The 27,203-nt window shown below is 38.4% G+C and overlaps 1 protein-coding gene across 1 annotated transcript in view; it reads left to right on the plus strand.

The window, feature by feature from the left end:
- Positions 1 to 27,203, plus strand: part of LOC134533492 (peroxidasin-like) — a 521,250-nt gene that overhangs the window by 61,182 nt on the left and 432,865 nt on the right. The window lies entirely within an intron of this gene.

The raw sequence follows: 27,203 nt of genomic DNA on the forward strand, positions 1-27,203 counted from the left end.
CAACAACGCGTGTGTGCTGATATGATTTTTTTTAACCGCTCCTCGTTCGCGCATAAATTACATCTCTGCAGCGGTGCCGATAAGAAGTCAATTAATGTGAGGCATAGGTTAATTTTGCTGCTCGCGTTAGCTCGTGCGTGGCGTACCCACTTTCCGAAGGCATTCTACCTCCATGGCGTTCAGACGACGGAGTTTATGGCGTGAAGTAGAGACCGGAAAAATTCGCGAATTCATTTCGTGACAGGCTGAAATTCAAACATGTGTACAATTCTGCTGGTTCTGCTATTGGCTCGCAGTTCAACTGGAGCTCTCTGGGCCAATGAGAGACTATCGACCAAAGAAGCGTCGAATCACAAGCTACCCAGTGGAGACGCCTCACAATTTAGTACCCAATGAACACGCGTGTTTACTTGAGAAATGCAGAGGATGATGGAGGCTATCCTAGAGGTCATTGAATCCGCCAATTTTTCCGGTCCCTATCGTGAAGGGTGTGCGGGGGGGGGGGGGGTGGTAAGGGAGGGGGGGTTGGCACAGGTTAAAATTCCAACGAAGTAAACTGCCGCGAGTCAAGCGGGGCCTGTTGAAATTAAAAGCGATGGTTGCCGATGTGGAGCCCATGGTTAGGGGGTGGGGGTGGGGGTAAGTGCAGGGGCGCGCGGAGTTCCTTGCGGGAGGCAGCCTCTGGGTCAGGGGGCGAGAAGGGGCCGACGCACGCCCGTGTGAAATACAGCGGTTAATAAAACGCTACGTGCGGGGCGGTAGGCCGCTCACTCGCGCGGTCAGCTATAAATTGCTTAGCTGAGCGGGTTGAGGCTTGCAGCGCCGTACCGCGGCGCGCGGCGCCCCATTCGTCCTGCTTCAAGCCTCTCATCCCCTCCACACACCCCCACGGTGGGGAGGGGGGAAGGTTGTTTAAGGCACCTTCTCTCCCCCACCCACCCTTCCACGGGAGAGTAAACACCTACAACTCAACTGAGCTTTGGACGATTCATATCAGAAGCGGCACACACTCTCTCTCTTTGTGCGCAAGGCCTTCCGTAACGGTTACGTGCGGATTGAGAGGATTTCAAAAAACGGCGTGAATAGACTTTTTAAATTAAAAAAAAATGGGTACGTGTATTGATTTATGTATACTGCAACTTATAAGTTATACTTATTTGACGTGGTAAAAAAATTAACTTTATATTTACATCCAAATAATTAATATAAACAAAATATAAAAAGGACTGGAGTAATATTTTTAAATCAGTTGGTAAAATATAAATTCAATCAAAAAAATTTTGATAAATACTCAGTATTCGTTATTATTATAAATGCTTGTATAAAATAAATTATTTAATTTAGTAAAATAAAAGGTTAAAATTTAATTAATACTGAAAATATTTAAATAGACTATAGCTACCTTTATTCCAATTTATTTATTTTATTTATAAAATTTAAATGTTTTAATTATAAATACAAATAAATTATACATACAGGAACATAACTTCACTTGTATAAATACACTTGAAAAAGTTTATAAACACAATTTATATTAATAATATTTAAAAAACATAAACTTTTTAAATTAAGTATATTTAACAGTATTCTATATCAATCACTAAAGTATATGGTTTAAAAGCACATGTATAATTTGTATTTGTATGCAGCGTTTATTCATCTCGTCAATTTTCTTTGCATAGAGCGCGCGCATTACAAAAATTCACTCTTTTTTTATAACACGCCTAAGAAAGTTTAACTTCAAAAATATATTTAAATCTCTACGTACATTTAACCAACTTTGTACAAAAGTGGTTAAAATAACATATAGCTTACTTGCAATTTCTATAAAGAGTGAAAATTTGTTCGTTAAATGTTTGCTATCAGTAGGGTTATGAATTTCTAGTGAAAATATTTCAAGATTATTTGTGTGTTAAAACAATTTACCATCGTGCGTGTTTCGGGATTGGTTGAATTTTTCTTCAGACGATCGTCTACTTATGGCGCCCACGAATCAAAGAAATTTTTTGCGGAAGAAAATGCCTACTTTATGGCCTGGCAAAATAAGACAATGACTTCGCTTGCAAAACGCCGCCAACTACAAAGAAGTAATCGCTGGGGCGAGCATACTTTATTTTTTATTTTAAATTTGTTAGTGAAAAATTCTTGCCGTTAAATAAAGTATTAACGTTCCTGCTTTAAAACGAGGATTAAATAAACATTGGTTTGGATTCTAAATACGTCTGTATCAGAGGCGTGATTCAATTCCAACACCCCACACCTAAGACAAATGACAGAATCGCTGATAATGGTTCCCAGCACCACTCAGGCCAGCGTGAATGACAAATAGCGAGGATAAAATTTATTTCAAATTCGCAGCATTACTGCTGCTCTGGTATCTCGAGTGTAAAATGCTTTATCGTGCTCTACGTGAGCCAAAAAAAGTAAATTTATACTTAACTTTAAGCCGTTAATTCTGCACGTTAACTACCTAACAGATTACTTTTCAGTTCCTACGACCTATAAACTAAACGAATTGTGAAACTTTAATCGATTTTGGGATTTTTTAAATTTTTAATAGGTTTATTCATTTAAATAGTAATTTTTAATATTATTTGGAGCATTTTGCCACTTTTTTTTAAGGAAGTTAAGTTTCTTTGAAATTTTCACTTCATGATCCCAAGCATGGAAAAAAGAATAAGACTCGTTTAAACGTAAGATCAGTGGTTAATAGCTATCAAAGCTGTACAGTTTCCTTCTCAAAATTCCACGTCAACAAGGAGCTATATCACTGATGGTCGCACGCAGTCGCATCGTTGCGAGCCAAAATTACATCTGTGTGATTAAACACCGTACGTCGGTTAGCGTGAAATGTTTCCTCGGAAAACCCAAAGGCTATCAAGAAGTTAAAACGTCGGCCAAGCAAAGACCGATTTAATTTGGACCCGTCAGAGGCAGGAGATAAAGGAATTCGGAGTTGGTGACTGTGGAAAGGTCGGGGGGGGGGGGGGGGTTTAAATCACGATGTAATGGATTTCACCCGATCGCCCTAGCTAATGGGGATGATTTTTATTCGCCCCGGATAGCGTGATTGGGAGGAGGGGGTGTTGGAGGAAGGGAAAAAAAAAACCAATTACCCCGCCGGGAAAGCGGGGACCAATCAGGGCGCGGGAGCGGAAAAAGGCCAGGGGGAGGGGGGTAGTTAGCTAATGGTGGCGGAGGGACGCTAGCGGCGACGGCTTGGGGCACGTCGCGAGATCGCGGTCCATTTGACGGGTAAAGCCCCGACACCTGCTGATCCGGAGACCGGGAGCCCGCCGAAGCATCGGGGAAGAAAGGGCGGCCCCGGAGGGTGGATAATGAGCTCCCCTCGGGGGCTGCGATTGGTTAATTATAAAAGGCGGCCCGGGGAGGAGGCGTGGCCAGGCGTCGCCGGCTCATGGTTAAAACATTTCCCTCCGTCTCGCCGCCTCGTTCGACGCCTTCGACCGGCTCTTGTTCGTCAGCCGCCTTCGACTGAGCTCTCGCTGGATAAAGTCAATAGTGAGGAAACGGTCTCAAAATCGGTACACCTGCAAGAAATAACCCAACCATATTATTATTCATTATTTCAGTAAACCTGTTTCGTCCATTAAAGGTGATAATTTAAAAAAAATAATTTAGTGTTATATTAATAAAAGTATACATTTTTCCTTGCTCAAAGAAAGTTTTCAATTTGCTTTAGGCCTACTTATTTTTTACTCTAATAATAGGCAGAACATATTTTCAGGATTAAATTTTTTTTTTGTTGGCGAATCAAGGGAGTTGTGTAAAAGGGCTGTTGCAGTCTCATTTTTCCATTCCGCGCAAAACGATTTTCTTCCGCCATTATCGCTAGTAAAGAAGTAACGCTTGCGAATGCGATAACATTTTGTATAAATGAAATAAACCGTTCTGTCCAAGTATACACGCATTTATGTTCATTAAACGTCGCCATAAACGCCACGTCTTGTCAGAAAGTTGCAGAACGCGGGCTATTAAATTAGCTGGGTGTTTTAGCATAACTACGTTTGTAACAAAGTTACTTTATATTTTTAAGCTCAATTAGTTTGATTCAGAAGCCTTACTACACTATAGTACAATGTTGTTCTGAAAGCTAGTTTGCTACATTTTCATGTTCGAAAAAAAATGTTTGAATTTCTGCTGTAAAGGACGCGTGAGCCACAAAAAAAATTATATCATTTTTTAAATCCGTAAACGCTCTGACCATTAATATCGAAAATAGCTAATTGAAATATTTTCAACTTGCGAGACACATCGAGAGTGATAAAACTGTACCTATATTTCGTCAAACTGACATAACGATTATCTTAACTTCAAATTATTTTACTTTATTTTTGAATTCATATAAACATTCATGTTCACAAATCAAGAATTAATGGTTATAAAAGTAACACACAAATTCGTCAATGAAGACATGACATTTGTCTCTGTTTTCAATGTTAGCGATATTGATTTTACAGATTATCGAAAAACTTATTTTTTTAATGGTATCTGACATCTTTCTTCAATGGCGTGTCTCTACGTATTTTGAATTTCTTGAATTTACCATTCAACTAAAACGTTATTTAATTCCAATACGAATCCCACATTATCGTCCTACATTAGCTTCTAATTTTCCCAATGAAACCTAAGAACTGCGCTGTTAACTAAAAGAGGGTATAAAAAAAAAGCTTTCTTCGTTTGGTGCATACAGCTAACTGCAGTCGCTCACTCACTTTGCTTTTCTTCGCAAAGAGCAAATTACTTCAAGACTTTCCCTTTCCCCGCATACATTTTTATCTGGATATTTATTATTGCCGTAAATGAGAAAAGGGATGCGGAATTGTCTTGTAGATTGAAATTTGAATAAGAAACTAATTTCTAGCTTCAAAGGAAAAGGTTCCGGAGCAAGTTGTGGGTTGTCCGACCTCAAATAGCGGCGAAAATAGAGGAACTGCTCCGTCAAAGATTAGGAAACGAAAAGTCAAAAAGTTGGGAGAAAATGGAGTGAGAATGAGAGAACGTAAAACACTCCCTGCAGCAAAACCTATTAGTGATAACTTAACCAACAAACAAAAAAATTGAAATTGAAGAGTGTGGGAAAGGAACGCTAACTTTTACACTGAGTTAATGGTATTAAGGGCCTTGACAAACCCAAGATATTTCTGATTGAAATAGCATGCCCAAATTTTAATTAACTTGTTTTATATTGTTCACTCATAAATGTAATCTTAAACTTAACAAAATTCAATACATTTTATTTTCTGGTTTGGGTAAAACGCCACTTTTTAAATCTTAGAATGAGTGTACTTAAAGCACATTACATTCGTGCAAGTGAGGTGCCTGAAATGCTGCGTCTCGTGTGAGTCGTTCCATACATCGTCTTTCATCGAAGACGGAAAATTTTTAATTTAACCTGAACAGTTTGTTACTGAAGGTAAATTAATAAAATAAAAACAGAATAAAAATAACTAGAGCTTAGATTCCACGTCCGTTCTATACGATCAGAAATGTTTATAATTCATAAAAAATATTTTTGGCCCAACCTACAAGCCCAGACATAAATCGAAGTACTTATTTATTTTGGAAAGTTCTGGAAACTTTCAGGGAATTCTATAAACTTTTGGAACATTCTATGTTCTTAAATATTAAACAAAAAACAATCAAACTTTTAACAGTTGGATAGTATGCCTGGTAATTGAAATTTAATTATTTCTCTTTCATACCCTATTTTCCCACCACTTTAAATGATGGTTTGTGATATTATTAATTATTAAAATTAATAATAATAGTTAATTACAAAATTTTAAAACAAATCTTATTTTATTGCTTTTAAGGGAGTAATTTATTTGTCTTTCGCCCACTATTTTATCTCCTGCAGTAATAAAAATGATATAATGGTATAAAATTGTTTTGAAGAAAAAAATTAAGATTATTTAGAAGGCTCACAATGAATTAAATTGAATTTGGTAGCAATCCAACTAAGGAAGTTACGATTTTTTTTTTTGTCATTCAAACCCTGATTTTTATACACATTTTCAAGTAATGGTTATTTGTATCAAACATAATTTTAAACAATTTTTTAGATAATATTTTTAATGCTTACCAAAATGGATAACATTTTAAAGTTTATCAAATGTATTTGGCAGAGTAAGTATTACAAAAGATATAATATTTTTTAATTTGTTTTATTTCAACTTCAGGTTTTTTTTTCAACCCGGCGCCGTAATGGTTAATCTCATCAAACGTTTAAGACAAATGTTTTGGATAGTATTTTAAAGTCTTACAATAATTTGGAACGTATTTGATTGAATATATTATACGAAAGATTTTTTTTTTTTTTGTATTTCAAATCTATTTTTTCACCCCCTTGAAGTTACGGTTTGTCTTATATATAAATTAATTTAGGAAAGGTTTGAGATAATATCTAGAAGGTTTAAAAATGGTATAGTTTTTAAATTGTAAATGTTAAGTAAGTCATGCATTTTGTGTCCTTGAAAACTTGTTTTTACCATCCTTTGCAGTTAAGGTAAGATGTGTTAAAAGTGTTTTAGGCAAGTTTTAGATAGTATTGAGGCGGGTTACAATATTTTTTTAACGGACTTGATAGTGTTCTTAGCAAGTAAGTTATGATTTTTTTTTATTTAAACCCCAGTTTATTCAACCCTTTACAGTAATGGTTGCATTATCAAAAATTCATTGTGACAAAAATTTTAGGTAATATTTAAAATAAAAAAAGACTTTATTCGAAAATATTTCTACTATGGGAGCTATTAATTTTTTGGTCCTTCAACCCCAGTTTCTTACTCTCCCCCCCTCTTTTAAATAATGTTTGGTCACATTACAAAATGGATTTTGACAACATATTTTGGTATTATTCTTACCTCAAATGGATGCGATATTTGTTACATTTAGGTAGTTAGAGCGGGTTCTTTCTACTTTTCAAAAACCTTCCCCATTTATACACGTTTGGTCCAATTTTATCAATTAACGAACTCAATTTTATATATATATATATATATATATATATATATATATATATATATATATATATATGGAAGTGATTTGTGCAAAATAACGGCAGTTATTGTGTCCATAAAATAGTGATGTATGTGTGTGTATATATATATATATATATATATATATATATATATATATATATATATATTTGAGATGTCGAAGTTTTTGGGGTTTAAATTATGTAAGTCACACCACATTATAGACTAAAGTATGTAATATATTCTAAATATGCCTAATAAAAAATAAGCAGTATAAATAGCTGTGAAATTGTTTTATCATATTTCAAAGTACTATTTCAATGAACGTTTTAAAATATTAATTAAAAGTTAACAGAGTTAACTTTATCTAATACATTGTGGTGTTTGTATTTATTTTGTGCAATATAGTCCTTTATGTTTGCAACGGTGAGGTGGACTTGGTGAATAATAATTGCTTAAGGGAAAGGGTAGGTGGTAGTTGACCTCACTTCACTTGTTGACATTTTAGTCCAGGGGCTTTCGCGCGAGTTATGCATGTCCTGACATTAAGGTTCCGAGAGTGCAGCGAAACCAAAATGCTCTGCGGAGGAAAATAGATTTCGTGGTCACTGCAAACTGTTTTGCCACTATATCTCGCAATGAAACTCGTTTATGGTATTAATTTAATTATATGCATTAAATAACAAGAATATTTTAATTGAATTGAAGTTATTTAAGAAATAGTTGTAAACAATTTTTACTACATTGACAGTATGTCAAATAGTTTGTCGTTTCCTTAATATTTGTCAAATAATCAATAAACACTAACGCACTACTTGGTGTAGAATATCATGCGTTCTCTTAAACACGTTTGCACACACTAAAATGTTAACGGTTATGTTGAGTTGATTCATGTAGACGTGTCCTGTAATTATAAAAACTGCTTTGATAAGTGTTTAATTTTGTTTTCTGGAATTTAATTTAAGATTTGGCTAAAAAAAAATAGCAGAATATACAAGAATCGTTATTCGCCGCAGCTGTAGGCCGAAATTAGTACAAAAAAGACATTTACACTTAACTTGAATTTGTCCTGGTGTGACAGAACCTCCTTTCGTGCACAGAAACGTAAACAAATCTCCAAAATTATGTAAGAAAAGCCAATAAAACATTACATTTTGAACTCGTATATTTAATAGAAATTCCTTAATGTAACGCATAGCACTTCAGTATGATGAATAAAGTGTTCATGGATAAATTCCGACACTACCTGAAATGTCTTTGCATCAAAATTGTTTTCTCATTCATATCACAAACGTCTCATCATTAAAATACATATATTATTTTCTATATATTACTTCCAAAACTATAAAAAAAATATGATAAAATTTAAATGTGAAAAATTACGGAACATTTCTAGAAATAATTTAAAAATAATAATATTTCTTTGTAAATTTTTACCAGCTTTATATATTATTCAGTTTCACAAATTTATATCTCTCTCTCCCTCCCTTTTTTTCTAACTCAATTCCTTGACTTATAAGTGTTGCAAACAGAACACTTGTTTATACATGTGTGGTTAAGCTTCTCTCGTCCAGGCTAAAGATTGGTTTACGGTTGAGAACTTAAGAATTAATATATGGCTATGTATCTTAGGAAAATTATTTATGATTGTCGTGTAGGAGTTTTTAAGAGTAGTGTGTAAATCATATTTTGACTAAAGAATTAACATAAATGGTTTTTTTTATTATTTCTTGGAGAATTGCGGGAAAGCACCAATCAGAGTACCTACAGTCGAATATTTTGCATGGTGCAAAATAATATTTTCTTGGAAAAAGCAGGTGCTGATCTTACGATAAGTAGCTTGAAATAAGGAATTATTAACAGTATATGAAGAAACGATAAACTACTTAAAAGGTAATTCAACCATATAGAAAAAACATTGATCAGATTATCTAATGTTTAAGAATAAATCATTTTTAATTTTTTTCTGGATATTATTGTTATTATGTAAGTTCTTAAAAATGTATATACAATTCTTACTGTGCAGTTGTTTTGTTACACAAATTGTTTCGGAATAGACGATTATTATGATAAGATTATTGTAGTTGCAATAATATTTTTATTATATTTCCATATTAAATTTTGTCTTCGTCCTGGTTTGTGTATAAATTCTAGGTTAATACTGTCTGGATGTTAGTTTCAAATGTAGATATATTTCTGGTATTCTAAGTGCATCACCAATGTCTTAAAAGTAAAAAAAATGGGCACAATCAAACAAATTATCAATCAGAATCGTTTACTTGCCAAAAAATGCACTTCATAACTGCACACGGCACCTGCAGATTTGAAAATTCCGCTATCTCTACCCTGGTTGCATCCTCTCACATATTAATTTGGCTGGAGTTAACGGCCAGTGCATCAAACAGAGGCTGTAAGTTCGCCGTGTTACTTAACCGCAGAGCTGGTCGGCGTGCAGGTTAAGTTTGCTTGTAGTTGTTAAGTTCTTCAGTCTTGTGCGCCCGGGACCGCCACATGGCTGTTCTCCTCGTCTGCTGGGTGTTTCCCCAGACGTCGTGGGCCGGTTGGAAACACAATATTATTCCAGGCGACGTGAGCGCCGTTATATCACCCACCCCCTCCCACGCGCGAGCGGCCAGGTTTTTTTTTGTTTTGTTCGCTTCGTCTGCCCTTCTTTTGTTTCACCCGTTCCGTCCCAGCGAGTCGCGAGGGAGGCGTGTGTTGTTGTGTGATGGGTTGAGGGGGGGGGGGGGACGGGTGGTTGGCCCAGGCGGGAGGGGGAGGAATGAACGTTTTTTGTGGTTCACAATTCTCTCTCGCTCGCTTGGAACTGATGAAACATTGAACCTGTAGCAGAACACCCAAACTAACTTATGCGTACCTTTACTTTCTGAGAATTATTTTCTCGTGGATGCATTTTTAAGAATTTCGTTTTATGGATGACTCACCAAGTTTCTTTTTTGATGTTGCCTTGATGCACGAAAGTATAAACTTACTGCTTTGTAACTAGATAAACAAATAGAACAAATTGTAAAATAAATTAAATATAAACGAGTTTCATACTATGTCCTAACAAGTATTAAATTTAAAATTGTAGGTATAAAACACAATGAAAATTACTACATCAGATACTGTAAATCAAATCGGAAACATAGAATTCGACTTACTGGAATGTAATAAAATTGAAGCATAAGTGTGTCCATAATCCTTTATCGCTACTTTTATTTTATTAAAATATTAAAATTTGCACAGCTAATGACATCTTTCAGGCATTTTTTAAAATTATTTTGTAGCCTTTTGATATTCTATTATTGATGTAAAATTAAACTTTTTTTTTCTTTCAAAGTAGTTGAAACATTTTTTTTTTCCAAAGTATCCCCTTTTTAGGCCAATTAAACAAATCCCAGGTTTTAAGCACAATAAAATATGAACTATGCTGTGTAAATGGAAAAAGTAACCGTCATAAGAAAAATCCACTAAGCGCAACCAATATCAAGTAATTATTGAACGAGTTGCTTAGATTACGTAGCACGTGATCCTTAATGCAGCAGTGTAGAGGTGCATGCATACCTGCAGGCGCCATGGACAACCTTGTACGGCGCGGCGCATTGCGACGTCGCTGTGCGGTTACTGTCAAAAAAATTTTTAACGAACCTTGTTCACTTTGACTTATGCTGCAACTTATAAAAAAAAAAATTGCAGTGAAATGCAGGCAAAGATATTTAGAATTTTTTTTTATTCAAAAATGTTTTTATAACAAGCAAGTGCTTCGATTAACTATCCAACATAGTAAAATAATCGAGAAATTTAATTAATAATGAAAGTCAATAAATATGCCTAGTTTTATTGTAATTCATTAATTTGAACTATAATTCGTATAATTATATTATAATTTAAAATGAAAGTTTTACAAAATTGTACATTTACTGCAATTGAGAAACTTATTAAAAATAGACATTAGAAAAGTCTGCACATTTCTGTCAGTAAGTAATCGCCCAGAATTGCAGGTAACTGATTAAAAGTAAGTTAATTCATTTGCAGTGACCTGAGAATAATATTTTAAAGCCCTTTAAAAAGAATGTAAAATTGGAAGGAATTGCATTTGAACGTCGCTTGAGTAGAAGTCGCGCCACACGAATGAGGGGCTGGAGCGGGGGCGAGCTGGGAGTGCCGGGAGGGAACTCAAGGAGATGGAAGCAAGAGCTGTCCGTGATCCTCGCGCGCTGGGTGGTCCCCGTGCAGGCACGCTCGGTGCCAAGGAAAGCAGGCGGGCCACCTCCCGCGGACAGCTACCTGCGGACAGCTGGCTGTCCCGCCACGCAGAGCAGCTGCTAGCTGTCCCGGGCGACAGGCGGACCAGGCCGCACCATTGGAATCTACAGCGGAACCTCGTTTAACCCGCGAAACCCTCCAAACCACAAACAACCGCTTCGGGGAAAAAAAAATACTATCCACAGGCACCAGGGACAACTGACAGAAGTTTAATTCAATTGAAATCTCACCAGAGGGACAGTATGGCCACGTTGAGAGCCAAAAGTGACTTCAACTACGTCATTGCATGCCGTCTTCTGACAATTTCTAACTTCATGGTTGTACCAAAGAATTGGTCAACCAACAATAACTGCGTTGGGAAAGAAGGGGGAAAAAAATCATTAAACTTACAAAAAAATGCTAAACACACATTTTGCTTTGTTTTAAAGCACCGAGTAAAATCACACAAACACAAATATACAAAATATTTATTTATCGACATATATTTTGGTGAGTGTGTAAGAGTGGCAGGAGAAAAAATTCCAGGTTGTTTCGAAATAAGATATTTTAGCTACTTGCAATTTAAAAGAAAGTTTCTTTGACAACGCTCCAAAATTTGTGGATATTGATTATTAATTTGTCGAAACTGTTTTACTTTAATCAGTGGATTCCTTCAGTTTGCTTCTGTATAAGCAGCGGTGGATACGGAGTTCAAGTTTAATTTCAGGGAAACAAGCCATTGAGTTGGAGAACGCGAGTCATCCTGACGAACGTCTTTCCTTGCACCCTGAAGCCGTGACCCAACATTTTCGAAAAAAAAAGAAGAAAAAACAGCTGCCGTGTGGGCACCAGCTGGAGAGTCAAGGACACTTGAGTTCCTGATGCAGAGCCAGCGAATACAGCTGTACTATAATCTAGTGTTCTTTCAAGACGATGAGCAAAACCACCAGGCCGTGCTGAGTCGGTAGCGTACGTCGAAGTGACGATTCATCAGAATAGGGTAGACGGTAAGACTACGACTGTAAGACTCTTTTGCAGATTTTCGTCACCATGTTTGTTACAGCTGTGAACCTCCATCGTGTAACTTGATTGTCAAGTTTTCATTTGCTCAAAGTGCTCGAGTTTCACTCATAAAGCTCTCGGAGGCCACGCACCCGTTTTTTTTTTTCCTTCTAGTGATATATCTCCTCGAACCTCCCCCTCCCCCCCGGCTCTGGGTCGGCCAGACGGATGGATGGGAGTGGAAGCGGATCCTCCGAGACGGTCGCGGCGCGCTGCGTGACGTCACGGGCGCCCACACACGCGGGTAGACGCCCACTAATTACCCCGGGCGCCACCCAGGGAGCGTCTGGCCGCCGAGTGACGCGCGGGCGTCTCTTCCCCGGGCGCCGGAGGAGCGCGCCGCGGTAAGACGATCCATCACCGGCTGCAGCCCGTCGACTGCGGCAAGACGCGTCCACACACGCAGCGCGTGGCCTCCACATTCGTCGATTACGGAGACGCCTACCCCCCCCCCCCCCCCCACACACACACAAACAATTTAAAAATCCTAGACCCCCAGATCACCCAAAACAATCATAAAAAAATGTGTCTAAGATATATGCTACATTATAATTGCATGGTTATTTCTTACCTACACTCATTTTAGAACCTTATTTGACCTGAAAATACAGGGTAAAATTATGGTTGCTTTTTTAATAGGTCAAAACTAAGCTTTATTAATAAAATTATTTTACTTTAAAAATAACCACAGCGAGTATGTATGTTCATTCCACACACTGAGATAAAAATAAACGGGGCCGGGCCCCTGGACCTAGGAGTCCACCCAGCCCCACCCTTGTGGGGGGCCATGCACGCAGTGTCCCAGGTTCAGTGGCATGTCATAGCAGTTTAATTTACACTATTTACAACCCATTGAACATCAAATTAGCTAGTTTTTCTTTAAAAAAAATGTTCAATATGAGCGCCTTTTTGTCATACGGCACACACACAACCAACCTAAAGTCCAATTTCCCCCCACACTTTTGTTAACATGTTCTGTGTAATGGAAGGTATAGTCTCTTCAATTCTGTGTCTGAACTCTGGAAAATCATTAGGTAGCGTTCGGAACGTAGACACGATCTTTCACAAAGCCCCAAAGGAAAAAAAAATCGCATTGCGTTATGTTTGGAGAACGTGGAGGCTTGGCGGAAAAGAGCTCTATCGTTCTCGACCATTGCGACCAATCCAATGGTCGGAGAATTCGACGTTGAACCAAGCTCATACAAAGATATTCCAATGGGGAACGCACGTTGAACTGAAATTGAAGATTCGCTATTACCAAATTGCAGAAGACAGAACGCTTTAAGCCCAGTAATCGCAATTTTGCGTAGGTGGCGCTGCAAGCGAGAAAATAACAAAGCTGTTTTCGCGCAAGCGTTTATCTAAAACTGTTGGAGTTGCTCTTTAATTGTAACCACGAATCAACACTTTTAAACGCTAAAAATTGATACTACTCAAATTTATAACTGGGGTATGGACATAACCGTATCGCATTGTACATTTTAATTTACATAATTAATTTACTTTCTCTTTCCAATGCACAATATCGGCTATTAGCGCTGTACTTGTTTCAGTGAGCTCAGATATCAGATATATGCAAAGAGCACAAAAGCTTAAGACACAACATTAAAATTTAAAAAAGGTTTTAAATTGATTTAAGAATTTTTTAAAACAAAATTTACGAATAAGATTTTTAAAAAGGGATATCCTTGCATTTTATAAATATAATCATCAAATAATATTCAATTCTCTTTCTTAAGAAAATTTATTAAAAAGACGCCATCATGGTTTCAAACAATATTTGTTAGCTATTTCTTTATTATCTTTAATATTAAAAATTAGAACTTTGATCGACCGTAGATATTAATTAATGGGATGCCTTGTTATCAATAGAGATCGACAGCTTCAAATAGAGTCTCCTGTAAAATAATAATATAATTGGTGTATAGAATTAATATTTTTCTTTCATAGTTTACTTATACTACAGTATTAACTATCAAAAAGTACTATTATATAATCTTAAAAATAAAAAGGTACGTAAAATTTAAATATATACTAAATGTTATCATAATTATCGATAGTTTACGAAATAATAATTCTGAAGTTGACAAGCTGGCAACAGTAGGTGCAATTTGCTTACTGAAATCTAAGAATTAGACCTTCACCAACAACCGAAATAAAATTTAGGGTTAACAAGTTCTTGTAAAATTATTTATCTTAATTGAATATTTCATAAAGTATTAAGTAATATAGGATTTCTAATTTTATGCTGTTCCATAAATTATCGGAGAAACTAAATTACGATTTGTTCACCTTTTGCCATTCGGAAGTTCGGGTATCGGTGTGAAGTTTCGAAGAGTCGTTTTAATAGTCAATCACTGTATTTTGGAGCATCATATAGCGACGAACTACTGTGAAATCATTTCAAGGCACATTTTAAACTTTGGGAAAATTATGGATCTTAATTTGTATATGCCACTTAAACGTCATAACGTGATTGCTTGAATTTTTTTTAAAGAATAAATGAAATGATTCCCTCTAAGATTTTTTTTTCGGGTAAGTACTATATTTTCCTGAATGAAATTTTTACCTTAAAGTTTAAACATACTCCAATGGATTCACAGTAAGCGAATGTATCACGAAAATATTGAAATTATTTTTATTTCCTAAAATTCTTTTAAAACAGATTTTTCATATTCCGAGCAAGTCTATGTTTTCTGGTTTACGCATCTATTTGACACGTGACCTTTTCAAGAGCCATCTGACGTTTACGCTGTTCGCGTTTGTTTTTTCCATCGGGTTCCGGTTTTTTTAAAAATAAAATACCTGTTCTCTCATATGAGAGATACATAAGTTTAGAAAGAATATATATATAGCTACATATTTACAATTTTAAATTAGGATATAGTTTATACTATTGTTATTTAAACCCACAATTCCCAAAACATTGGTTACTTTTCACATTTTTTTTATTTAATGAAATAAACGATACGCATGTTGCGCATTTAAGTCAAATAGTTCAATTATGTAGACCAAAAACTCAGTCAATGTTCGGACGAAAAATTAGCTACAGTTACATGACGCGTTTAAAGATAATCACGACGTCTTTTTCTATTGTTCCTGTTAAAGTAATGTAATCAACGTGTAACGATGCGGTGCAGGCAGTTAATATACGTAGCTTTCGTAGCTAAAATTACTTTCAGCATAACTGGTATTGTTTGCCGTTCAAGCATGAATCATGGCATAGTTTTACAAACATAAAAATTTAAGACGATTATTTTTGTAAACTCGGGAGAGTCTTCTTTAAAAGCAATTTATGACAGACCATAAACTGTTCAATTTACTCTCGTTCCTCTGGAACGCCGCTCCTTTGAATAAAAAGCGCGCAGGAGAAGCGGGCGACTCGAAGCCAGCAAACGTAGACATGTTATTCATCATCCGCGGACGGGGGGAGAGGGAGGGGCTGGAGAGGGGGGGGGGGGGGATGGGAGACTGACCCGAGTTCATAGGTCGAATAATTTTTTAAACTTTAAAGCAACGTCTGTGAATTTGTGTGGTCGCGCCAGAGAGCTTACCAGACATTAACGTACTTCTCGGCCTGTGTGGGAATTATTTATAGCTTACTGGGGGAGAAAAAGGGGGGGGGGGAGAGAAAAAAAAGAGAGAGCCCCTTAATTCTAGTGGTGGGAAGACGCGCCAACAGAAGAAGTGGGGTTAGTTTGGGGTCACGGCAGAAGGGACCCGGGGAGTGAAATATACGAGGCGTGCGGTATTCATAGCTGCTATCACGCCGGGGGGGCGTGTGTTTGCTCGATGCTCGCGGGACGAGCGAGGGGATTGGCTCCCGCGGGACAGACACGTGATAATGGCCGGGCGGCTCCTCGCGGCATGGACAAGAGGCGCCCCGCACCGACGAGACGACAGCCGTCGAGGCCTCGGGCTGGTAATGGCTCCACGGACGGAATGGAAACGGTTGTGGACGGGCTGAGGTTCGGTTGGAATGCCCCCAAGAATACCCGAGGCACGCTCGAGCCGTATTTTCTCGTGGCACATCCGCGCCGCGCGAGTTGCCGACAGCACCTCGACTGAATCACCGCCCTACTCGCGCGCCGCGGTTGAATGTAAATTTACAATTGACTTAACGCCTTCAAAAGAATCAACTGTTACATTCAAACACACATCACCACACAAAAATGAACATAAATGTTGGTATTTACCTTCAAATTTTAAACTCTACACCTAAGTTAATAGTTCTACATCGTACTTACAATTTTAGATACGTCACACAGGCATGCGCAAAATACGATATTTTGATGAGCGCAATTAACAACAAAAAAAAAAAAACAAAGACACGCAACCTGACGGTGTTACATTTGTTGATACGCACCTTTATTGTAAAACATTTATAAAATGGGGTTTTCAACACCAAAATTTTGTACAGTACAATATAATCATATTTAGAAATTAAAATTACAGTTTGTTTCCAAGTTACATTATTGAGAAAAAAAAGATTAAAATTATCATTATAAATATAAATACGCTCATCACTGTCTGACATGTAACGCTGTATGAATTCTGTTTTCATGTGCTTACAGTGTAACATTTCCGTTGCTCTTTGCTAACCTGTTCCTCCTAGCATTGCTGCAGAGTCCTTGGCGCAAAGATAATGGCATAGCGTCATATTTGGACAAGGCCGATAGTTTCAGCATTTTTCAGCGATAAAGTAGTGAGCCGTTGCTTAGTTGCCTCGTTCAGGCCGATTATATATATGATTAATTATGATTAAAGTTTTTGGCCTTCACTTTCAAATATGAATCTACCAGCTACTACTGTGTTAATTTTCCAGCGCTAATGACAGGATTAAAATAATCGCGAATAGATGTTAAGGCACATTTGAATTGTAGCATGCTAATGTTGTTGCGAACTCTATTCAATTGAGAACCTTCATAAGAATCGCACTGCCATTATGGTTGCCATTTGGAGTGTATTGAATCGAATCCACAGCTAGGAAGATTATTGATTGACCAGAGACAATTAGCAGGCATTGTAGCTTAACAAGAGTTTCTTCATTAAAAACCGATTTTTTGCCGATTTTTTTTTATTATATCATATATATAATATATATGAAATATTTTAATTTTCGTAATATGGAAATATATTGAAATTTTAATAAATATTTCGTGTACATTAAATTAAAGTGTTTGTTATATCATTTTTCAACGGGCGCCTTAGGCTTTGAATGTGAAAGACTTCATGATGTTGGTACAGAATAGATCGTTGGAGTGCGATCAGCACATCGCAGGCGCTGTGCAGTGACAGCTCCCGGAGGTAAGGGGGGGGGGACAGAGGGTTGCACACAACCTCCGCCTGTCAGCCCAAGCCCCGGCGGCTCATAAATCCGCGCGGAGGTCGCGGCAGGCGTGCCAACCGCTTCGTTAGCAGCGCGCGCTCGCAGATATTTCTCTCGACCGCGTTCTGACGTTGCAGCGTGCCTCGTGGGCGCTGGGATTTGTGGTGGCGTGTGAGCCTCACAACTCCGGCGGCCAGGTGATAAGGGGGTTGGTAGTGGTGTGTGAGCCTCACAACTCCAACAACAAGGTTTTAAGTGGCGTGTGAGCCTCACAACTCCGGCGGCCAGGTGATAAGGTGGTTGGTAGTGGTGTGTGAGCCTCACAACTCCAACAACAAGGTGTTAAGTGGTGTGTGAGTCTCACAATGCTGACAGAAAGGTGTTAAGGGGTGTTTTCCCAAAATATTCATCTTTGTAATTTCGTATTTTTGAACACTTTTTAAAAATTGAATTCAATTCATAACATTTTTTTGTTATTAATATATGGCCTTATCAATTCATTTTTTTTATTTATTGTTTCTAAAACGTAAAAGTCAAAGCATTTTCTCAGAACTCTCAATACATTTTTTTTTACAGTTTAGAGTTACATATCATAAGTTGACTTTATCTTAAATTCTCTTAAGGTTTAGGATATAATGTATAAATCTTTTTTAAAAAAATTTCTCAATCCTTGAAAACTCGTTTTTTCCCCCCCTAGAATTTTGAGATATCTACTGAATAACTCGTACACACAAACATATACCCCTCCCCCCCCCCCCCTTCAAAACTGAAAGCCGTTTGATTACAAGCTTTCAATTTATGCTGAAATTGAAACATAAATTGGTTTTTAAAGTTCTTCAAACTATTAAAAAAACATTTTTAATCGATACCGTTCATAGATAATGGGCAAAAACACCGAAACTACAGAAGTAAAATACGTAAAATATGACTCATTGTCACGTTCCGCCTGAGCCGAGCGTGCAAGGACCGGCCAACCACCGTGCGAGAAAATCTTCTATAAGTAATATCAAACAGGTTAAGGCGGGATTTTTAACTAATTTTTTCGTGATTATATTTAAAAAGATTATTTAAATTAAATTTGCAAAAAAAACTGTAAATAATATTTGAAGATTTAAAAAAATATGCAATTTTTCATCAATGTTTTCTTATGACGTTATCGCGTAAAATTACGGTCCGTAAACCGACTTTACAGACAAACCCCCCTCTTTTTTTTTTTTTAATGACGCGAGTGAATTTCACCAGTGAAGTGACGTGTTTCACTTGCCAGTGGTGCGAACACACTGCGTTGCGCTTCTGTACGTCCTGCTGTTCCGTGGCGTCAGTGCCCGGGCGTCCGGCGACAGCTACAGCTTCCATTCTCGCGCTCGGATAAACCACCCCCACCCCCTCCAGTAGAGGGGCCCGTGGACTGACACCGGCGTGTGTGACGCGTGCCGGCGGAACACGAGCTGTGCTCAACACCTCAACCCCCCCCCTACACCTCCCCCACCAGGGGCTACCTGGCCCGCGGCCATAAATTCCGACCACGGAGGAGAATTAATTACGCCCTGAAGCGTTGCAACGGCCCGTGTCGGTGAGACCCTCCCGCCTTCCTCCCCTCCCTTCTCCCCCCGTGATCCTTTTATAACTAGTCACGTGTGAAGAGAGAGAGAGAGTGGACCTGCAGTTAGAGCAGGGTGGAGGGGGTAAATTGCAAATTCATCTGGAAGTACTCTCCAACATCAAACACTCGCTCGCTTCACTTTGTGACTGGAACACGCGCCGTTTTATTCTGACGACCAAAATGTCCCTCCGACAAGCACGAGGAAGCGCGACGATTGGACGAAATGAAAAAAAAATAAAAAAAACAGTCGACAACGGTGTCGTCATTCATCGTGGGAAATGTTTACTGTGTTACGGCTAAGACTTCCGCCCGGTCCACTTGACGAGGTTTTTCTTCCGTCGCCGACGCCGACTGCGAAAGAACCTTGATAACGCTATCGGCAGCCAGGGACGGATATATTGGTTGGAAATGGGGGGGGGGGGTGTGTGTTGAGGGGCAACCTGCCCTGAGCGCCGGGTTATAAGGGGCGCAGGATGGCCTTATGTAGACTACAATAAGTGTGAAATAAGAAACGAACAGAAAAGAAAAAAAAAATATATATATATACAATATCTAATAACATTTTTATTTTACCCATTATCACTGTAAGGGCATGCAGTTTTCGCGAAAAGATTTCGGGACTAGATGAAAGTTAAAACACTGTAGCATCGTCTGTGTTTCGTGATTGGGTGAGTTCTCCCAGATACATATCGATTGTAACAACACCTATCACACTGATTCAGTGTGGAAGTAAACGCATCCTGAGTGGCTCGATCAAATAAGCAACGAATTTTCTCGCAGACGGCCGCCAATCACAAGGAAGAAACCGCAGGTGTGGGTATACCTTGATGAAGTCTAATAAGTGTTAAGATCTTTTCGCGAAAAATGCCTGCCCCTAATTATCAGAAATCATGTTTTGACTGGACTTTAAACGTTATATTATTTCTATAAATGCCATACGTGAAATAAAACGTAGGCACACTTAAACACCGATAAAAAAACTTTAAAATTTACATACAATATACGTGGACGCAAAACAAATTATTGGGCGTTCGTTGTTTTGGAAAGTGAGGGGGGAGGGGGAGGCACTAATCACAATTTCTACCCCGGGCGAAGAGAAGCTTAGATTTTTTCCTCTGCTGTCAGTGACGTAGCTGCAAGAATGGAGACGGAAACAAGTCCTTTCCAGGAACCCGAGGAAACATTTTAACTGTTTAGAAATTTATGCAGCAACTAGATATGAGTATAACCATACAATAGCAGGACTCCAGTGTAAGACCATGGGAAACAGACTGATAATCACACCAATTTCATCCCGAGCAACCATAAACAGAAAATATTAATTTTATGTCACGCAATTTGAATATGTATTTTATGAGATAATTAAACCAATTTTACTATAAAATGTAAATATTCTTTCTAATTTTAGTTTCGAGAGGATAGTTTTGACGCCTCGCTTAAAAATAAAATATTATTAAGTACCTAACCAGAGAATAAGTAAGTTGGTATTAAACTACATTCATAAAAAAGAAATTTACACAAACATACGGCTCCCGTAGCCTTTTAAGTATTTCATTTCTGGGGCTAAAACGAAGATTTTGCAAAATTTCGATTTTAACTTAGCGACAGACAGTTGCATTTTATGTTCATATTTGATGTATCTTCTTCGTGAAAAATTGAGTCGCTGTCGCAAAATTATTTCATTGAACTAATTGAGGGTAGTAACACGTAACGAAAATACGTTGAAAATAAAGGTGGTACCCCTAATTATTTCGATGAAATACTTTTTGGGCAGTGACGATATTCACAGAGGTTGTAGAACTTCATTTAATTAAAATTAATCCTTAACTTTTAGTTATTTACTAAAGAGTAGGCCTAATTCAAGTTGCAAAAAATATTTATAATTAATTAATGAAGCTGTAAATATCTCTACACATATTTCGCTAGTAAATTTCTATCTCATTCCCTGACAGAGCAGTCACGGTATTTTTTTAAAAGTAATAACACTATTTTTATTTTTAAAAAAAAACTCTTTTTTTATCGCTCATCTAAACCGTTTTCTCCTCATTTGTATAAAGAAGTATGTAGGAATCTCGTTTTCAATTTTTTTTTCTCGATGGTTTTCAGTAAAGGGGGAAAAAAATCCTCAGTGGAGATTAAAGAAAGTATCATTCAACATGGAAGACTCGAGTTGTGCTGTAGTCGATAATACTTGGAAAGTACCTTAGCCGGGGCAAGGGTTCGTTTTCTTCCCTCACAGGAAGTGGAGGGTTGAGTGATGGGGTGGAAAGGGGGTCGGCTCGAGACGGCGTTTCATTAGTAGCGAGTCGAGCACTAAATGCTGCTCCCCGGTAACAGGGCGCATCATTAAAAACGTACTGAATGTGCGGGGATCCCCGCCAGGAACGTGCAGCATCAGGCACAAAGAGCGCGCCGGAGTCGTGCCACGAGGCTGTGTGGGGCCGGGATGGACTATGTGCCTTGTTTCTGCGCCTCCACACCTGCGCGCGCGTCCGTTTATTTGCGACGCGCGGAATTCGCCAGCTTTCACGCGTTCCTCACGCCATTGTGTCCACCCGCAAACGAGCTCCTCGCTTGAAAAAAAAAAAAAAAAAACTCTGCTTCAAAGCTTCTTGGAAATTCTTCAGCAGTGGCTTCATTAAACTCGAGTTAAAATGACCCGGAAAAGGAACTTTCTGCCTGACTTCTCCGCTTGTTTAGTTGCGAAATAATATTCCGTAATGTCCGTGAATGCCTTTCGGCTCGGCTCTCTTCATCACAGAACGCGGAGAAGAAAGTTTGACACTGGGTGTTTGCAAATTGTCTTCCCAAACAGAAAACCACGCTATTTTTTGAGGAGAAAGAACCATGACATACCAGTAAGGTCTAATGCGGAACCGTTCATGTCTTTTAAGAAAAATCTGATTTATTGTTATTATTTTAAAAGTATTTTTCACCTCTATGTCTTATTGTTCAGCTTTGTGGGGGAGAGCATTCTTACATAACAATTCCAAATAGTAATGATGGAAGGGGGGAGGCTGTTGAAGAATGAAAATTTATCACTTTCGCATATATATTTCCTGGTGTATGTTGTGGCAGAGTGACTCGAACTAATGATTCTCGTTACTCTCTTAGCAAGTGTATCAACCGGGTGTTTCCAAGAAGCGTTCACTTGCGGTCGAGAGGTAATTCATCCCAATATGCCCTTCCTTCCACAAAAAAACCAAACACAAACAATTAATTATGAAATGTTTTACTCACCGACAAAGTGTCAGCTAGCACATCAATCAAAAGTATGTTCATAAATACGCGTACCTGATAACCAAAAAAAAATTGTGTTTCATTTATTTTTTTGTAAACAAAACGGGCTTAAACTAATATGACGATTGGAAAATAAATTTATTCAGTTGACATATTTTCAGAGAAATAAATTCTGACAAGTCGCAAAAAAACAAAATATTTTATTTTTTTGTTGGTTTCTATGAAAATAAAAATGAGCCGGTAAGATAACTTGTAGACGTAAAACGAACTTCCCGTAAAGTTCATTATTAAATGGTGCTACACGACTAGACATTGAGATAACATTCTAACAGGATCCAGCTGTAAATACGATTTTCTACAGAAAGTTACGAATATTCGGCAGGACGCTATCAAGTGAAGTGGGCTTGAGAGTTACGATAGAGCCAGAATCTGCAACGTAAAATATATTTTTTTTTTTTATGTTACTGCTGTATTAAAGAGTGTTTTTCCTTGCAAACATTGAATCAAATAAGCTCTAGATTTTATAACAATCTATAAAAAAAATACCGCTGCTGCATACATTCTGTGGACGACTAGTTATAAAACCGGAGTTAATATGTAGTCTGCTTGAAAGAGCCTGCATAAAAAAATGTGTAGCGGTGGGATACGATTGAGCAGAAGGAAAAATGTAATACTGCTAGAGGGTGCATTCCAGGATGAAATATGTTTCAGGGTATGGCGATGGAAAAAGGAGAAGGGAAGGAGGGGGGTGGTACGAGGAAAAAATGTTTACACGGGAAGGAAAATATTGAAATTGTTTCGGGGGGTTGCGCAACGGCAGGATGGTTGGTTTGAGAAAGGGTGGAAAGGGGGAGGATGTAGGCTACCCACAGTGAAATCCAGCAAGAAATGCGCCAGCTTCCGTATCTGTTACGGTAAAAAAAGATTATGAGCGCGGCCAGAAGATTTGGGCACTCCTCCCCCCCCCCCCACCCTGCCCCAAGACGCGCGATCGGAGGGAAAGTGCGCATGAATCTTGCATCAGGCCGCGCGCGTATCCGGGCGTTTCCCTTAGTTTTTACCGTCGCGTCGGTGGGGAAATAAGGAGGACAGGTTTTCTCGGTGACATCGCAGACACTCGATAAATATTCCCATAAACCAGTGTGGCCCGATTCAGGACGAGCCAAAAAAATAAAAAAAATTAACAGAGGAAAACATTTTTTATGACCGAAGAAACGATTGGAAGTTGAGTAGGGGAAAAATTGCCGTTTATATGGTGGAAAAACGGGACTGCTGAAAAACGCGTCTGCGCATCTTGTGATGGATGCGGTTCTATTATGTTGTTATTCTGGCCTACATGCACGCAATAAGCAGAAAACTTTATAAATATACAGAAAGTTTTCCATGCGGCATAGTTTCAACGTTTACTTTCATCCAAGGGCGTCGCCAGCCGATGGCCAGCCGATGGCCTAGGGGGGGAAGGGGGGCAAGTTGTGGGAAAAGTATGTTTTTTTTTGCATTTGGCTACATTATTTTATATCTGTAAGGCTCTAGGGGGGCAACTGCCCCCCAGCTACCCCCTCCCCCCCTGGCGACGCCCCTTGTTTTCATCAGCCCTGTTTCACAGTCACGATTTTGCAAGCGTAAGCGGGCACCCTCGATGAGGGGATTCTTAGTTTCACGGGGGAGTGGGGGGAGGGGAGGGAGTCTGCCTTCCACCCCCCCCCCTCACCCAGACGGGGGATCTACGCTCGCGCTGCTTGCTATTCAGCTTGAAAGAGAGTGGACTAATGGCAGTGAGGTCTAGTCCGACTGCTGCGAGCGCTAATGGCCCCCAGGGCCACTCCAGGCCGCAGATGCCACTCCGGTCAGCTGGGCCAGAGGGGGAGGCAGGGGGGGGTACCGCATATTGCGCTGAGCGCGGGAAATGTTTGTCGAGGACCAACACAATCACGTCTGCGATCGCGTGAGCGGATACGGGCGCGCACACACACACACACACAGAGGGTGTTTGCGCTATGGCGGGCACACTGCACAGCGGCGGGGTGGTTCACGGCTGTATTACTCGGCTCGCCGACTGCTGACACTGCCCGATTTGGGGACGAGCGTACGGACGGATGGTTAATCTGAGGGACAACACCACCGATGAAAATATTTCCCTTAACATTATATATATATATATATATATATATATATATATATATATATATAATTTATTTGATTTGGTTTTTTGTTTTTGTGCCATCCAATAGCGGGAGGCCATTTGCAGTTAATTTATAAACGCACTGCTAGAGATTCGTAGTTATGAAGTCATTTATTCTTTGCAATTGTTTTTTATAGATATATATATATGCCTGCCAGAATATCAGCTTCACATCATAACAAATAAGCTAATCATCTTCTAACGCCAATCCATGAACTCAAGAGTGTTATGACGTTACCGAAAACATCACTAATCATACATATAAAAAAAGAAAATATAACTTACATAGAAACACTCAAATACACAGACATGACTTAAAACAAACATCAAACATATATTTTAACATTTACAAAGAGTGACAATACACGTGGCAATACATGTGACAACACAACACACAGACAGACACATAAATGTGAGAAAAGTTAATAACCGCAAAATTTTTTAAGGTTTTCGCCGCTTTACCAAAATTATGACAATTTAAATTTAGCTTACAGTTACAATTTTTAAAATATTTTTTTGTTTATTTATTTTACAGTTTTCCTACCTTTACTGACAAGAATACATATATATATTATTTAATTACGATTATTATTTATTTTATTTTAAGGTTTAAAAGCGTTGATGTAGTTTTAACCGGTTTATTCGCTTGCCTAATATCATAATTTACAATTTTATAAAACAAACTAGCTGCAGTACCCGGCTTTGCCCGGGCTGAACACCGGGTGATATATTGTCCGCGAGTTACAGCAAAATGGATAGCGATATGTCCAGTGTGTTGGACATTAAGAAATGACACATAATTACTGTTTGTGTATCTGTGACCTATGATTTTCTGTTTACCCATGGCGGTCGGTTGAAAGGTTTAGAAGTTGATGCGCTACAGCGCCATCTAGCGGCGAGTTACAAAAAAAATGGATAGCATAAAAACCTTCTTCATGATAAAAACACTTCGATGTGCCAAATTTCATGGCGATCGGTCAAACGGTGTAAGAGTTTATCGACGTCATACATGCCAACATCCAATTATATATATTCTTATATTTCGAAGTTTTGGTGCTTTTACATTTGTGGAAAGTGGATGTTCAGGACCTCGAATGGTTTGGAACAACTCCATCTCGAAAGAAATGATATTTGAAATTCCTGAAATTTTCGAGATTTTGGGGCTTTGTCCCCAGAGGGCGAGGTGTGATTTTGAGGACCATACCCCGGACACTTTAGTTCGTAATGACTTAATTTTAATACAATTTCCTCCAATTTTTCGAAATTTTGTGGCTTTCACGTTTTGTGTAAAGGAGGGGGTGGGGGGGTGGAGGTTCAGGACCTGGAATGTTTCGGAACACTCCATCTCGAAACAAATGATATTTGAAATTCCTAAAACTATCGAAATTTTGGGGCTTTTTCCCAGAGGGTGGCGGGGGGTTCGAGGACCCTGAATTAGTGATGGGCAGAACGGATCTTTTGACCGAATCGGTTCTTTTGGATCAGTGCCGTGAAATGATTCGTTCAGAACGATTCGTTCATCTCGGTCAATTCGTTCTTTTCTGTGTATAGGATCTGGCTCTTTTATCAGGTGTCGTAACTCGTTCATCCTTTAGAGTATTACGTACGTGTTTTTGTATTTGAATTTGAACATTGCTTTCCGTAACCAGTGAATCACAGTTGCGTATATGAAACAAGATTATTTATATTTTATTACTTTTTAAGTTACAAATATTAATATATAGGCTATTTACACTCTAGTGACAGTAAAGTGTTTACATGTAGACCAACACATTTAGAGAAAAAAGACAAAAATTTAATACTACTACTGCGATTCAGTATGAAGAGAAACAAATGAAGTACATTAATTAACCCAAAAATGGTAAATGTGAACATTTGTAGTTACTTTCCCTGTTATTTTTTAATTCATACTGGTTTTTTTTTTTTTAGTTTTTTATTTCCAAATTTGTGTATGTGAATGTGAAAAAGCAATTTTAAACCACTACTTAACAGTTGACATTTTCAGGTATAGATACTTTTCATGTTACCCTATTTTATTTAATCAGTTATCGTTTGCTCTTGTGAACATGCACACGCTGTGATTACTAATTCTTCAGACTCCTGACGTCATGAATCATTTCACGAACGAATCGGACCGGGCGCGTGGCCGGTTCTCTCATCTCGTTCTCTCGTTCTCTCGTTCTCTCGTTCTCTCCGCGTTTTCGTTCCTCCGAATCTTTCAAGGTACCGGCTCTCAAAGAGCCGGCTCTCAAAGAGCCGGTTCTTTACATCGCGAACGAATCGCAAGATTTCGTTCTCTCAAAGATTCGTTCTTTTTGAACGAATCGTTAACGAACGACCCATCACTACCCTGAATGGCTCGAAAACACTTAAAATCGAAAGAGAAAGATTTTTAAAAAATTTTAAAATTTCGAAATTTTGGGGCTTTAACCAGCTGGGGGAGGGGGTTGATGTTGAGGACCCCGAATGGCACGGAAACACTCCAAATCGAAAGAGATATAAAGGAATATAAGAATGTAGGCATTTACTGTACTCCTATAT

This window comes from Bacillus rossius, chromosome 6 (assembly GCF_032445375.1).
Source record: "Bacillus rossius redtenbacheri isolate Brsri chromosome 6, Brsri_v3, whole genome shotgun sequence".
Lineage (NCBI taxonomy): Eukaryota > Metazoa > Arthropoda > Insecta > Phasmatodea > Bacillidae > Bacillus > Bacillus rossius.